Source organism: Pseudophryne corroboree, chromosome 3 (genome assembly GCF_028390025.1).
Source record: "Pseudophryne corroboree isolate aPseCor3 chromosome 3, aPseCor3.hap2, whole genome shotgun sequence".
In the NCBI taxonomy this organism is placed as follows: Eukaryota; Metazoa; Chordata; class Amphibia; order Anura; family Myobatrachidae; genus Pseudophryne; species Pseudophryne corroboree.
In genome coordinates this window covers 91,509,009-91,525,421 of record NC_086446.1, presented here as the reverse complement: position 1 = coordinate 91,525,421, position 16,413 = coordinate 91,509,009, and the positions used below count along the sequence as shown (strand labels likewise).

Genomic DNA, 16,413 nt, shown 5'->3' with positions numbered 1-16,413 from the left:
GGGCAATCCACGACGCCTTGGCTCCAGCTCAAGGCTTTCTACAAGTGCTCGATTTGGCAGCACATATACTAGAAAAGAAAAAAAGAAAAGAAAATTGGCACGATACAGAGAAGATTAGCATGGTCTTGCATCCCGCATCCAGTCGAACTTCAACACTGCAGTGGCCTATATCAACATGCACAGTGGCACTTGCAGCTGGAGAGCTATCTGAACGGTATCTCACATATGCAGAGGGTGGAACTTTGGGTTCCGGCAATATCGGCCAATTCCAGAATGGACAACGCGGACTTCCCGGGTTGTCATGCTTTTCTTCCCCGAAGAATGTGAAATAATCCAACAGGTTTTTCTGATTTTGATGTACCTGTGTGACAAGCCGACATCGACCTCAGGGCTTCTCGACTCTGCAAAAAGGACTTCCCTGCTATGGTGATCGCTCCGGGGATCCTCTTGTGGCAATCATGGACGCCGTGTTAGCACCTTGTCACTTTCATCTGGCATATTTGTTTCTGCCTCTGGCAAGATCCAGTGAGTGCTTCAACGCATTTGACCAGTGGCTCTTTCGGTCTAACTAAATCGCTCCGGATTTGCCTGTCGAAACTGCTCTGCAATGCTTCAGACCAGGGTGGCCAAGGCTCCTTATAGTGTACCTCTTCGGCCAGATCTTCACTTTCAAACTGTGTCATCACCGGGATTTGTCTCATCTGATGGTGATGGCGTGATAGTGGAGAACGGCATCATCAGAGTAATAAGTTTACCTCAGTCAGTAGCCCTGACTATGTTTCAGGCTCGCAAACCAATCACAGTGCCCAGTAAAACGTTGAATCTTTTGGTGCGAATATGCGGATGTTCGGTGTTTCCTTTGCAGCTTTTTGCATATACAGTTTCCCTGTGTAGCTCCTGTGTCTCCTTTCCAGCCTCTGGACTCTGTTGGGCGGCGGTTCCTTCCTCTTACGGTGGTTTTGTTTTCTTTTGCCCATTGCCTCAGCTCGGTGTGTTTCTGAGTTGGCAGTCCTTTACTGCAGTCCACCTTTGTTGGTTTTTCTATTGGGATAGAGTGGTTTTACATACAAAACTCTTTTTTTTCAACACAGGAGCTGTGGCTCAGCGCACTAATGCTAGAGACCAGTGTATATTGAGACCTCAGTTCAAGACAAACCTTGAACCGAAACATTTGAAGTTTGCCGTACGAACACGTTGTTAGTTCTTAGTGGTGCGTCCCAGCGAGGTTGACCGGTCTCTAAGAACGCTGAGGCTCGTTGGGTCACATCAGCTACCCGTCAGCCTTATGTGTCCTCTGCTGTTCCTGTTCCTGACCCTCTGCGGAATTGTGCGACTCAGGCCGTTGGGGCCTTCTGGGCTGTTCGCGGAGGTGCCTCTATTGTGCAGCTGTGTAGAGCGGCAACCTTCACAGGATTCTATTGTTTCCATACTTTTGGTATGGGGGGATGCGATGCCTCTGTTGGGCATCTGATCTTAGGGGCAGATTTCCCGCCTGTGTGCCCCCCCCCCCTCTTTGGCTTGCTTTGGGATATCACCCAAGTGTAAGTGTGCAGCGTCCCCCGGATGGATGATAGAGAAATTTGGATATTTTACTTACCGTAAAATCTCTTTCTCTGAGTCCATCTGGGGGACGCTGCGATCCCTTCCCTCTTGTCTGGTTATTGATTGTTGGTTTTGTTTTCTCTCTCTCGGCTTTGGTAAACTTTAACTGAGGAGTGCTTCCTGTGAACAGGGGGTTGATGGGAGGGGTTAGAGGGGGAGGAGTTAGTTCTTTTTATAGCTTGTGCCAAACTCCATACTCACACACTCTAACCCAAGTGTAAGTGTGCAGCGTCCCCCAGATGGACTCAGAGAAAGAGATTTTACGGTAAGTAAAAAAAATCCAAATTTTTATTTATTGTACTTCATTATTTGCACAATTGGAGTTTTTCAAAGGGGTCTTAAAAGGGGTTTAGGATCTTAAAAGGGGTAGGGCTCACCTGAAAATGGTCGTGTCTGGGCGCAGAAGGCAGTGTTTTGTCCCAATTTAATAGGCCACAATGTCAGGAGGTATCTGTGCCTAAATCTATACGTTAAGAGAGTATTCATTATTACAGTATTTCTGGTTCTCAATAGCCGCAAATCATAGGCATTACATATGAACTGACATAGTTGTTCTAGCCCAGGGGTGTTCAACATGCAGCCTTCCAGCTGTTGTGGAACTACACATCCCAGCATGCCATGCCACAGTGTAGCTATAAGGGAATACTAAAACTGTGGCAGGGCATGCTGGGCTGTGTAGTCCCACAAAACCTGGAGGGCGGCATGTAAGTCTATGATAACCTCAGGTACCCATATGCCTGTAACTTGGGGCACACTGCTTATACCTAACAAGGGAAAGGGGCCCAGGGACTGTTCTATATGTATTTAAATGGCCCTTTAAATATTTGAGTAGCTACACTGTTATGTAATATTGGTGGTGATAACGATGATAAGCTGGAGGTAATTACTCAGAGTTGCAACATGCGGCACTACTGTGGAACTATACATCCCAGCATGCCCTGCCACACTTTTAGGGTGCCCTAAATGCAAATCTGTGGCAAAGTATGCTGGGATGTGTAGTGTCAGAGCAGCTCCCATTGCTTACCACTGGCTATGCATACCCTCCATAATGTGCATGGCAGACACCCTGACCTGCGCTGCTCAGACCCACTTGTGTCATTTAGTAAAGGGTTGGCATTGAGAACCCGGGAATGAGGGAGTATATCAGCTCATATAGCACTGCATCTTTCATGTGTTATATACAGATATAGGTCTGCATTACTGTGTAGCAGTTATACAATAGTTGTGTATGTAACTAGATAGTGAATTGCGTCTTTCTGTAATTGAAGGTCTCCCAATATAACCTGGGTCCCACCGTGCTGGCCACTATGATAAAGGGGAGTGGAAAGATCGGGATAAAGGTGTTCGACAATAAAGATCACTTTCTGGAGATAAAGTCCTTAGAACAACATGGACAAATCACCAAGAGTGGACTACAGAAAGGTAATATACTCATTGATATATGTAAGAGAACATGAAGTATTATCTAAATAAGAAAGTGATATATATATATATATATATATATATATGCGCTGCCATAAAAGCACATAACTCCAACCGAGTCAATGCATGGAAAGTAAAAAGGCACTTACATGACAGGAACTAAAAGGTCAATACAATGAGATAATGGCCACAAAAAGTAAATAAATACATCATTTTATTAAAAAATAAGGAGCGTAATGGTAGACTTACCATGGTTAACTCTCTTTCTGCGAGGTACACTGGGTTCCACAGGGAAAACATTGAGGTATAGAGCGGGATCTTAGATCCAGAGGCACCATCAGGCAAAGCTTTGACTGTCCCAGGATGCATTGGGGCCTCCTCTATAACCCCCACCTCCAGGCACTGAGAGCTCAGTTTCCAGTGATGCCTGCAGGCAGCAGGTCACCTAACAGGCGGGCTGCACTGGGCAGCCCTGAAAAAGCTGAAGACTTCAAAGGCCGCAGCACTGTTATGTCAGGGTGACATTCAGTGCAGCGTCTCCGTCACCTCCCTAGCGGCGTCACAAACTCCCGCGGCTCAGTTCCCGGGTACCCCGCTGCAGAAATGAGGAATAATTCTGTGGCTAACCTAAGTAATTAATTCATATGACTAAAGATCCCTAGTGCCTATAAGGAATACATGCGGAATGTAATGCTGCCCGAGTTCGCCAGCAGTACAGGATGCCGACCGAACTCGGGTTTGCCTTGTAAGTGATTGCCCCTTTAAAAAAAGTCTGAGTTTGGCCGGCATCCCACGTGGCCACCAAACTCAGGTGTCATTACATCCCGCCCCATGTGTGTCTGCATTACAGAGCTAAATAGAACTAGTAGCAGGAGATTGGTCCCCGGTACTAAGGGGCGTGGCCAAGCATGTGGGGGTGTGACCACAGCCCATTGGGAACACTGGGGCCCTATTTACATGATGCGCTGCCCACTGGAGAGCACGTGTTCACACCAACTTGGTGGCCTGGTGCAACCCCTCTACAGCCCAGGCCCCTGTGTGCCCACCCTCCCCTTCTCAGCACCCCTGCTTACACTATCCTATGTGACATGATATCTACCTGATTGGTACCGTGTCACCAGTAATGTGAGGGTAAATTATAAATATCTTACTATTATCTGGAGCTTAATGACTAGCTAACCCCTTCCTGTTATTTTATATTCAACTATGTTATCATTTACAGGAGACAAATTAATAAAGATCAATAAGCAGAATGTGGTGGGATGGAGCGTCCTAGATTTTCTGCAATATGAAAACAACATCAAGCTGGGAAAAAACTAAAGATCTTAGTGTATCGTGGTCGCCAAAAGGGTCCGGCTCCAGCCGCAGGCGCTTCATCAGAGGAAGTGTGAGTTCCATATAAGCACCGTCTATATCTCACCAATGTATACTGAATTTGACCAATACTAGTATTATTATTATTAACATTGTGTACACACATTCAGGACTCATCCATATGCATATAATAACCCAGCCACATCAGGTATAACATAACACGCATACAATAGTGACAATGCAAGTGACAGCCTGACTTAGGGGGTCATTCCGAGTTGTTCGCTCGTTATTTTTTTTCGCTACGGAGCGATTAGTCGCAAACTGCGCATGCGCAATGTACGCAGCGCGCCTGCGCCAAGTAAATTGGCACAAAAGTTTGGTATTTTACTCACGGCGTAACAAAGTTTTTTCATCGTTCTGCTGATCGGAGTGTGATTGACAGGAAGTGGGTGTTTCTGGGCGGAAACTGGACGTTTTCTAGGAGTGTGCGGAAAAACACAGGCGTTTCAGGGAATAACGCGGGAGTGTCTGGAGAAACGGGGGAGTAGCTGGGCGAACGCTGGGCGTGTGTGTGACGTCAAACCAGGAACTAAACTGACTGAACTGATCGCTATTTGTGAGTAAGTCTGGAGCTACTCAGAAACTGCTAAGGAATTTCTATTCGCAATTCTGCTAATCTTTCGTTCGCAATTCTGCTAAGCTAAGATACACTCCCAGAGGGCGGCGGCCTAGCGTGTGCAATGCTGCTAAAAGCAGCTAGCGAGCGAACAACTCGGAATCACCCCCTTAGAGTAGCCGCCCAAACATCACAACTTGATGAGAATTGGCTTTTTAAACAGAGAATAATTCATAAATATATCTTGGAATAAAAATGTGTGGCGTAACCCGTGCGCGGCGGTTCAATTGTCACATAATGCTGTACATTACAGGGCTGTTAAGAGGGGTCAGGGCCAAGATGATGCGACTTTCTGAGCATCATGTCATCATTTCACCCATTTCTCCCACTTCAGTAGAGAGTCCACTGGACTTCCTAAATAAATATGGATGTTCCAGAAGCGTAGGCGAGTGCAGCTGCACATTATGTGGGAAAAGGGAGCTAATTGTTCAACTAGCGAGCACAGCACTAATGAGCAAATGATAAAATGACCCTTTATGTATTACAGGTTGGAAGGGGATTCCGCATCTTCTTCAGCGCCAGAGACAGAATTTGCATTTGTCCATGAATACTTCATAGGACAGGCAGCACCGGATCCTCATAGTGACACGTCTGACAACACCCACGCAGATTGTGACGCAGTCATACCCCCACATAATGATGAAGTCTCCCACTCAGATAGTGACACAGTTTCCAACGCAGATATTGGTGTAATCCCACCCAGAGCCAGGAGAGATAATCCGGACAAGGAAATGAATTTCGTCAGCAGGTTTGGCAATTTTGTGGAAGAAGCCCTCAGAGAGTGGGATGAATGCACACAGGATTGCTGCTGCGCATTAGGAGTCTTTGGTCTGTTTTGCCTTTTGTAAAGGTGAATGTGATGGCTCCTGGCACCCCTGCCCGTCACTTACATCTCCACTACAGCTGCAGAGCCTCTTAATGCCCAGACGGAAGGGCAGTCCTTCCAGCCATGGTTCCCCAGAGGTTTCCCCCACCGGGGGTTTTTCCTCTACTGAGTGCTGAAGGATCACTTAAATTACCATCAGTTCTAAATAAAATCTCTGATCGGGGGGCGTGGCTTGGCTCGGCATGGAGAAACAGCTGCAGATTGTAGCTCCTCACCAACATCCTGCTGATATATCCTGCTCCCTGCCGCATTCTCGGTGGAAATTGCTCCACAGGGGTGTTCCAGTGTGCTGCATCTTTTGGTGTTTGTGCTGTGTCTCTAGCTGCAGAAAAACCTCGGCATTGCGGAGCTGCGTAGTGCGGCCTACATCCTGGGTGTCGCGGCCGGCCTCGCTGCCTGATATTGTGCTGTGCACAGGCTCACTTCCGGCTACGGCTCTCCTCTGACCGCTCTGGCTGGCGGGCTGCTGATTCGGGGACTGCTGGCGCTGATTGGCGGTGGTGGGAGACTTCTCCATCACCAGGATTGACCGCATGTTTACTGTGGTCAAACTTACCTGCTGCGGATCCGCCACTTCTTCTACCCGACTGTCTACCCAAGCTGAATGCGGTGCGGCTTCTTCTGAGTGCTGCTTCTAACTCCGTATCTGTGCCGCTGCTGTCGCCTTATATTGGGAGCGGAATCCTTGCATTTTGGCCGACCCTGGGAGCAGCTTATTGAGAGAGTGCTTTCCTGTCGCAGAGACGCCATCTTTTGACCGGGCCCCTAGGAAACCGCAGATCTAGGCACTTCATTACTTCTCTCCTATGCTTCCCTAGTGAGTGCACACTTTTTTTTTCACTATTACGCTCTGCTGAACACTGAGGTCTCCTCTATCATGAACACACGGAACTGCCATTTCTTCTGCGTTTTATACCTCTGATATTGCCTGTTTGAGACTGGACCTTTCTATTATTTCTATCTGCTATTCAGTGCTTCTTTACATACTACTGGCTTCGGTGAGGCACCCCCTGCAGCCATGTTTAACCCTGCTAGTACCTCTGAACATCTAATCTCCTCTATCCTGAAGGCTGTTATGGAATCTGAGAAAAGGATTCTTGCTATGTTTGGAGAAGAGACTGTTGCGGTGCCTGTTTCTCCTGAAGAGTCTGCCTGCCTACCTGTGTTGATGCCCTCGGAGCCCTTGGGTGAGCCTGTGGATTCCGCTACACAACAAATTATAAATAAATTGGGGGAGTTGCAGATTAATCCCATGCGTATTCGCCGTTATTCCCGGTTGGCGATGGTGCATGGGATGTCGGCGGCAGCCTCCATCTCGTCATTAGTGACTGTGTGGACCCACACTGCAATCTCATTCAGGGCCTCAAAATGTGACTTTTTCCACACTGGAGAACTGTACTGTATTTCATTGCAGTCCGTTGAGGTGCTAGGGAGGGGGATGGATTTCCATTCTGTAATTTTTGTGGACTTGAGGCCTTTACTCTTCTCTACTTGGATAATGCTGTGCAAGATGGCTGATGACTCCATTTCTTTGCTGGTTACTGTTTGTGAATTGTTGGGATATGTGGTTCCGGAATGGGCCCGTCCCCCAGACTGATTTTGTTTCTTTTCAAGTCTGTATACTGATTCACTGTTGCCAGGACCCTTGCTATGTTTTATTTTCTCACTGATTCTCTCTAAAATATTGTCAATTTCCATGCTTTTTGTATGTCTTATGATTGGCATAACTTTGTTATTACATAGTACCACACTATATTTAATTTGAATATTCTTCATTTAAGAGCTTTAGGGGTATATGCAATTGCGGTCGAATTCCCGAAATTGTCGAATTTCGGGATTTTTTCGCCCAAAAAAATAAATCGTCAATGCAATTCAGTGCTTTCCGTCAAAAAAACGGACTTTCAAAATTCGACTTTTTGAAATTCGACTTTTGTCAAATTCGACTTTTCTGCAATGATACAAGTGCTGCAATTCGACCAAAGTGTATTCAATTTAAGTTTGGAAATTCGACAACAGTGCTTTTAGATAGTAAATTCGTCATTTTCAATCCGCCACACTTTGGAGGGTGAAACCAATAAAAAAAAATGTAAAACATGTTTTTTTTTTTTGTTTTTTTTTTGGGAATAGCATTATCTATTTATATTAGAAGGGATTAGGTACTTGGTTTGTCTTTTTTGGTTGCACAAGTATTATTTATATATTTTTAAAAAGATTATTATTTTTTTTTTTAATAGCTAGAACGGTAAAATCAAGGAAAAAAATGGCGTGGGGTCCCCCCTCCAAAGCATAACCAGCCTCGGGCTCTTCGAGCTGGTCCTGGTTCTAAAAATGCGGGGAAAAATTTGACAGGGGATCCCCCATATTTTTAAAACCAGCACCGGGCTCTGCGCCTGGTGCTGGTGCAAAAAAATACGGGGGACAAAAAGAGTAGGGGTCCCCCGTATTTTTTACACCAGCATCGGGCTCCACTAGCTGGACAGATAATGCCACAGCCGGGGGTCACTTTTATACAGTGCCCTGCGGCCGTGGCATTAAATATCCAACTAGTCACCCCTGGCCGGGGTACCCTGGGGGAGTGGGGACCCCTTCAATCAAGGGGTCCCCCCCCAGCCACCCAAGGGCCAGGGGTGAAGCCCGAGGCTGTCCCCCCCATCCAAGGGCTGCGGATGGGAGGCTGATAGCCTTGAGAAAAATGTCAGAATATTTTTTTTTCCAGTAGTATTACAAGTCCCAGCAAGCCTCCCCCGCAAGCTGGTACTTGGAGAACCACAAGTACCAGCATGCGGGAGAAAAACGGGCCCGCTGGTACCTGTAGTACTACTGGAAAAAAAATACCCTAATAAAAACAGGACACACACACACCGTGACAAGTACAACGTTATTACATACTGCCGACACACACATACTTACCTATGTTGACACGCTGACTGCCACAGTCTCCGACGATCCGAGGGTACCTGTTAAAAAATTATACTCACCTTCCAGCGTCCAGAGATAAATCCACGTCCAGAGTATAATCCAGGTACTTGGCAAAATAACAAAACGCAAAAACCCGTGCCAGCGGACTGAAAGGGGTCCCATGTTGACACATGAGACCCCTTTCCCCGAATGCAGAGACCTCTACGTGACAGCTGTCACTGAAAGGTCTCTTCAGCCAATCAGCGAGTGCAACGTCCTTGCACTCTGCTGATTGGCTCTGTGCGTCTGAGCTCAGACAGCGCATCGCAAAGCCTCTCCATTATATTCAATGGTGGGAACCTTGCGGTTAGCGGTGGGGTCACCCGCCGGTCAGCGGCTGACCGCGGGTAACCCCCCCCCGCTGACGGCAAAGTTCCCACCATTGAAATAATGGAGAGAGCTGTGCGATGCGCTGTCACAGCACAGACAGCGCACAGCCAATCAGGTGAGCGCCACGTAGTAGCGCTTCCTGATTGGCTGAAGGGACCTCAGTGACAGGAGTCACGTGGGGTCCCGGCACATTCGGGAAAAGGGGTCTCATGTGTCAATATGGGACCCCTTTCAGTCCGGCATGGTCGGGTATGCGGTTTGTTTTTTTAACAAGTACGTGGATTATACTCTGGACGTGGATTTATCTCTGGACGCTGGAAGGTGAGTATAATTTTTTAACAGGTACCCTCGGATCGTCGGAGACTGTGGCAGTCGGCGTGTCAACATAGGTAAGTATGTGTGTGTCGGCAGTGTGTAATAAAGTTGTACTTGTCACGGTGTGTGTGTCCTGTTTTTATTTGGGTATTTTTTCTCCAGTAGTACTACAGGTACCAGCGGGCCCGTTTTTCTCCCGCATGCTGGTACTTGTGGTTCTCCAAGTACCAGCTTGCGGGGAGGCTTGCTGGGACTTGTAGTACTACTGGAAAAAACAATATTCTGTCATTTTACTCAAGGCTATCAGCCTCCCATCCGCAGCCTTTGGATGGGGGGGACAGCCTCGGGCTTCACCCCTGGCCCTTGGGTGGCTGGGGGGGACACCCCTTGATTGAAGGGGTCCCCACTCCCCCAGGGTACCCCGGCCAGGGGTGACTAGTTGGATATTTAATGCCACGGCCGCAGGGCGCTGTATAAAAGTGACCCCCGGCTGTGGCATTATCTGTCCAGCTAGTGGAGCCCGATGCTGGTGTATAAAATATGGGGGGACCCCTACTCTTTTTGTTTCCCGTATTTTTTGCACCAGCATCAGGTGCAAAGCCCGGTGCTGGTTTTAAAAATACGGGGGATCCCATGTCAATTTTGTCCCCGCATTTTTAGAACCAGGACCAGCTCGAAGAGCCCGAGGCTGGTTATGCTTTGGAGGGGGGACCCCACGCCATTTTTTTCCGGGTTTTTACCCGTTTTTTTTAATTTGCGGCAAAATCCGGCAAATCGGCCGTTTTTCGCCCGCGGGAATGTCGAATCCGTTTTTCATTGAATATGGTGAATTCCGGCAGCCACCTGCCGGAATTCACCTGTCGAATTGTGTCGAATTAAAAAACGGCGATAATTTGCCGCGATTCGCCGTGAATTGCATATACCCCTATATATCCAGATACGCATTGGAATATCTACTAGGTATAGCAAACATCATCCCTTATATTTTATGGTTGTTTATCTTACTTCCATATGTTCACATATGTAAGTTTATATGTGGAAGTTCTACTATATTTAGATTTTGACCCTTTGATATTATCTTTTCAGTTGCCCCAGTCATATATCTATTTTATTTATCCTCGTTTTGGGGGGGTTTAGGGCTTAGACAAGTTAAGTAGCTTAGGTGGGGGGTTATGGGGATCCAGGTATACCTAGGTTGGGGTTAGGTTATACAGGGTGGGGGGTTCTGAGGTGGTTTGTTTTGGGGGGTTTTGTTTTGATTTAGTTAGGGACTGTAGGGTTCTGTTTTCGTTTTCTGTTTTATTCTGTTTAGATTTACAGCAGATGTCTCCGGAATTATATATATATATATTTTTTTTTTTCAATATTCCTTCACTCTATGCCTATTTTATTCATGGTCTGCAATATAGTTATCTCTGTATCTCTATATGCCTCAGCTATAGGTTACTCTCACTTTATCCTTGATATGTGAGCTCACATGGCGCCTGTGTGCTCTTATTGCTTAATGTTATACCGATGAGTGCTTTATATATCCTGTTTTTGTTAGGCATGTACTGTAATTTTATTTGGTATACATTGTCTGACAGTACTCCTGTCTGCATATTGCATGCTCTACTGTAGCTGCCATTATTGCTTGTTGTATTCTATTTATTTTTCTCTATCGTCCTAGTGGATGCTGGGGTTCCTGAAAGGACCATGGGGGATAGCGGCTCCGCAGGAGACAGGGCACAAAAAGTAAAGCTTTAGGATCAGGTGGTGTGCACTGGCTCCTCCCCCTATGACCCTCCTCCAAGCCTCAGTTAGATTTTTGTGCCCGGCCGAGAAGGGTGCAATCTAGGTGGCTCTCCTAAAGAGCTGCTTAGAAAAGTTTAGCTTAGGTTTTTTATTTTACAGTGAGTCCTGCTGGCAACAGGATCACTGCAACGAGGGACTTAGGGGAGAAGAAGTGAACTCACCTGCGTGCAGGATGGATTGGCTTCTTGGCTACTGGACATTAGCTCCAGAGGGACGATCACAGGTACAGCCTGGATGGTCACCGGAGCCTCGCCGCCGGCCCCCTTGCAGATGCTGAAACGAGAAGAGGTCCAGAATCGGCGGCAGAAGACTCCTCAGTCTTCTTAATGTAGCGCACAGCACTGCAGCTGTGCGCCATTTTCCTCTCAGCACACTTCACACGGCAGTCACTGAGGGTGCAGGGCGCTGGGAGGGGGGCGCCCTGGGAGGCAAATGAAAACCTTTTTTGGCTAAAAATACCTCACATATAGCCTCCGGGGGCTATATGGAGATATTTAACCCCTGCCAGAATCCGTTAAGAGCGGGAGACGAGGCCGCCGAAAAAGGGGCGGGGCCTATCTCCTCAGCACACAGCGCCATTTTCCCTCACAGAAAGGCTGGAGGGAAGGCTCCCAGGCTCTCCCCTGCACTGCACTACAGAAACAGGGTTAAAACAGAGAGGGGGGGCACTAATTTGGCGTTAGAAATCTATAAAAAAGATGCTATAAGGGAAAACACTTATATAAGGTTGTCCCTATATAAAATTATAGCGTTTTTGGTGTGTGCTGGCAAACTCTCCCTCTGTCTCTCCAAAGGGCTAGTGGGTCCTGTCCTCTATCAGAGCATTCCCTGTGTGTGTGCTGTGTGTCGGTACGTGTGTGTCGACATGTATGAGGACGATGTTGGTGAGGAGGCGGAGCAATTGCCTGTAATGGTGATGTCACTCTCTAGGGAGTCGACACCAGAATGGATGGCTTATTTAGGGAATTACGTGATAATGTCAACACGAGCCAAGGTCGGTTGACGACATGAGACGGCCGACAAACAATTAGTACCGGTCCAGACGTCTCAAAAACACCGTCAGGGGTTTTAAAACGCCCGTTTACTTTAGTCGGTCGACACAGACACAGACAGGGACACTGAATCCAGTGTCGACGGTGAATAAACAAACGTATTCCTTTTAGGGCCACACGTTAAGGGCAATGAAGGAGGTGTTACATATTTCTGATACTACAAGTACCACAAAAGAGGGTATTATGTGGGATGTGAAAAAACTACCGTAGTTTTTCCTGAATCAGAATAATTAAATGAAGTGTGTGATGATGCGTGGGTTCCCCCCGATAGAAAATATGGGCGGTATACCCTTTCCCGCCAGAAGTTAGGGCGCGTTGGGAAACACCCCTTAGGGTGGATAAGGCGCTCACACGCTTATCAGAACAAGTGGCGGTACCGTCTATAGATAGGGCCGTCCTCAAGGAGCCAGCTGACAGGAGGCTGGAAAAATATCATAAAAAGTATATACACACATACTGGTGTTATACTGCGACCAGCGATCGCCTCAGCCTGGATGTGCAGAGCTGGGGTGGCTTGGTCGGATTCCCTGACTAAAAATATTGATACCCTTGACAGGGACAGTATTTTATTGACTATAGAGCATTTAAAGGATGTATTTCTATATATGCGAGATGCACAGAGGGATATTTGCACTCTGGCATCAAGAGTAAGTGCGATGTCCATATCTGCCAGAAGATGTTTATGGACACGACAGTGGTCAGGTGATGCAGATTCCAAACGGCACAAAGGTGTATTGCCGTATAAAGGAAGAGGAGTTATTTGGGGTCGGTCCATCGGACCTGGTGGCCACGGCAACTGCTGGAAAATCCACCGTTTTTACCCTAAGTCACATCTGCAGAAAAAGACACCGTCTTTTCAGCTTCAGTCCTTTCGTCCCTATAAGAGTCATATCTGCCCAGGGATAGAGGAAAGGGAAGAAGACTGCAGCAGGCAGCCCATTCCCAGGAACAGAAGCGTTCCACCGCTTCTGACAAGCTCTCAGCATGACGCTGAGACCGTATAGGACCCCTGGATCCTACAAGTAGTATTCCAGGGGTACAGTTTGGAATGTCGAGACGTTTCCCCTGCGCAGGCTCCTGAAGGCTGCTTTACCAAGGTCTCCCTCCGACAAGGAGGCAGTATGGGAAAAAATTCACGAGCTGTATTCCCAGCAGGTGATAATTAAAATTACCCCTCCTACAACAAGAAAAGGGGTATTATTCCACACTATATTGTGGTACTGAAGCCAGAAGGCTAGGTGAGACCTATTCTAAATCTAAAAAAATTTGGAACACTTACAAAGGTTCAAATCAAGATGGAGTCACTCAGAGCAGTGATAACGAACCGGGAAGAAGGGGACTATCTGGTGTCCCGAGACATCAGGGATGCTTACCTCCATGTCCCAAATTTGCCCTTATCACTAAGGGTACCTCAGGTTCGTGGTATAAAACTGTCACTATCAGTTTCAGACGCTGCCGTTTGGATTGTCTACGGCACCCCGGGTCTTTACCAAGGTAATGGCCGAAATGATGGTTCTTCTTCGAAGAAAAGGCGTCTTAATTATCCCTTACTTGGACGATCTCCTGATAAGGGCAAAGTCCAGGGAACAGTTGGAGGTCGGAGTAGCACTATCTCGGATACTGTTACAACAGCAGGGGTGGATTCTAAAGATTCCAAAATCGCAGCTGATCCCGACAACAAGTCTCCTGTGCTTAGGGATGATTCTGGACACAGTCCAGAAAAAGGTGTTTCTCCCGGAAGAGAAAGCCAGGGAGTTATCCGAGCTAGTCAGGAACCTCCTAAAATCAGTGCATCATTGCACAAGGGCCATGGTAAAAAAAATGGTGACTTCCTTCGAAGCAATTCCAGTCGGCAGATTTCATGCAAGAACTTTTCAGTGGGATCTGCTGGACAAATGGTCCGGATCGCATCTTCAGATGCATCAGCGGATAACCCTATATCCAAGGACAAGGGTGTCTCTCCTGTGGTGGTTACAGAGTGCTCATCTTCTAGAGGGCCGCAGATTCGGCATTCAGTTTTGGATGTTGGTGACCACGGAGGCCAGCCCGAGAGGCTGGGGAGCAGTCACACAAGGAAAAAATTTCCAGGGAGTGTGATCAAGTCTGGAGATTTTTCTCCACATAAATATAGCTAAGGGTAAATTTATAATGCTCTAAGCTTAGCAAGACCTCTGCTTCAAGGTCAGCCGGTATTGATCCAGTGGGATAGAACATCACGGCAGTCGCCCACGTAAATAGACAGGGCGGCACAAGAAGCAGGAGGGCAGTGGCAAAAACTGCAAGGACTTTTCGCTGGGCGGAAAATCATGTGATAGCACTGTCAGCAGTTTTTCATTCCGGGAATGGAAACTGGGAAGCAGACTTCCTCAGTAGGCACGTCCTCCACCCGGCAGAGTGGGAACTTCATGGGGAAGTTTTCCACATAATTGTAAACCGTTGGGAATTACCAAAGGTGGACATGATGGCGTCCCGTCTGAACAAAAAACGGGACAGGTATTGCGCCAGGTTAAGAGACCCTCAGGCAATAGCTGTGGACTTTTCTGGTAACACCGTGGGTGTACCAGTCGGTGTATGTGTTCCATCCTCTGCTTTTCATACCTAAGGTACTGAGAATTATAAGACGTAGAGGAGTAAGAACTATACTCATGGCTCCGGATTGGCCAAGAAGGACTTGGTACCCGGAACTTCAAGAGATGCTCACAGAGGACTTATGGCCTCTGCCGCTAAGAAGGGACTTGTTTCAGCAAGTACCTTGTCTGTTCCAAGACTTACCGCAGCTGCGTTTGACGGCATGGCGGTGGAACGCCGGATCCTAAGGGAAAAGGCATTCAGGAAGAGGTCATTCCTACCCTGGTCAAAGCCAGAAAGGAGGTGACCGCACAACATTATCACCACATGTGGCGAAAATATGTTGCGTGGTGTGAGGCCAGGAAGGCTCCACGAAGAAATCTCAACTCGGTCGATTCCTGCATTTCTTGCAAACAGGAGTGTCTATGGGCCTCAAATTGGGGTCCATTAAGGTTCAAATTTCGGCCCTGTCGATTTTTCTTCCAGAAAGAATTGGCTTCAGTTCCTGAAGTCCAGAAGTTTGTCAAGGGAGTATTGCATATACAACCCCCTTTTGTGCCTCCAGTGGCACTGTGGGATCTCAACGTAGTTCTGGGATTCCTCAAAACACATTGGTTTAAAACCAGTCAAATCTGTGGATTTGAAGCATCTCACATGAAAAGTGAACATGCTCTTGGACCTGGCCTGGACCAGGCGAGTGTCAAATTGGTGGTTTTTTTCTCAAAAAAGCCCATATCTGTTTGTCCATTCGGACAGGGCAGAGCTGCGGACTCGTCCCCAGTTCTCTCCCTAAGGCGGTGTCAGTGTTTAACCTGAACCAGCTTATTGTGGTGTCTTGCGCCTACTAGGGACTTGGAGGACTCCAAGTTGCTAGATGTGGTCAGGGCCCTGAAAATATAGGTTCCAGGACGGCTGAAGTCAGGAGAACTGACTTGCTGTTATCCTGTATGCACCCAACAAACTGGGTGCTCTTGCTTTTAAGCAGACTTTGCTAGTTGGATGTGTAATACAATTCAGCTTGCACATTCTGTGGCAGGCCTGCCACAGCCAAAATATGTAAATGCCCATTCCACAAGGAAGGTGGGCTCATCTTGGGCGGCTGCCCGAGGGGTCTCGGCTTTACAACTTTGCCGAGCGGCTATTTAATCAGGGGCAAACACGTTTGTAAAATCCTACAAATTTGATACCCTGGCTAAGGAGGACCTGGAGTTCTCTCATTCGGTGCTGCAGAGTCATCCGCACTCTCCCGCCCGTTTGGGAGCTTTGGTATAATCCCCATGGTCCTTTCAGGAACCCCAGCATCCACTAGGACGATAGAGAAAATAAGAATTTACTTACCGATAATTCTATTTCTCGGAGTCCGTAGTGGATGCTGGGCGCCCATCCCAAGTGCGGATTATCTGCATTACTTGTACATAGTTACAAAAATCGGGTTATTATTGTTGTGAGCCATCTTTTCAGAGGCTCCGCTGTTATCATACTGTTAACTGGGTTCA

General features: G+C 47.4%; 1 long non-coding RNA gene across 1 annotated transcript in view; it reads left to right on the top strand.

Moving 5' to 3' along the window:
* LOC135054848 (uncharacterized) overlaps positions 1-8,137 on the top strand; it is a 136,848-nt gene extending 128,711 nt beyond the window's left edge. Inside the window, exons 2-4 of the long non-coding RNA XR_010243579.1 lie at positions 2,871-3,024; positions 4,247-4,411; positions 5,502-8,137. This is a non-coding gene — a long non-coding RNA (uncharacterized LOC135054848). The remainder of the gene's footprint in view (positions 1-2,870; positions 3,025-4,246; positions 4,412-5,501) is intronic.
* Positions 8,138-16,413: the final 8,276 nt, after the last annotated feature.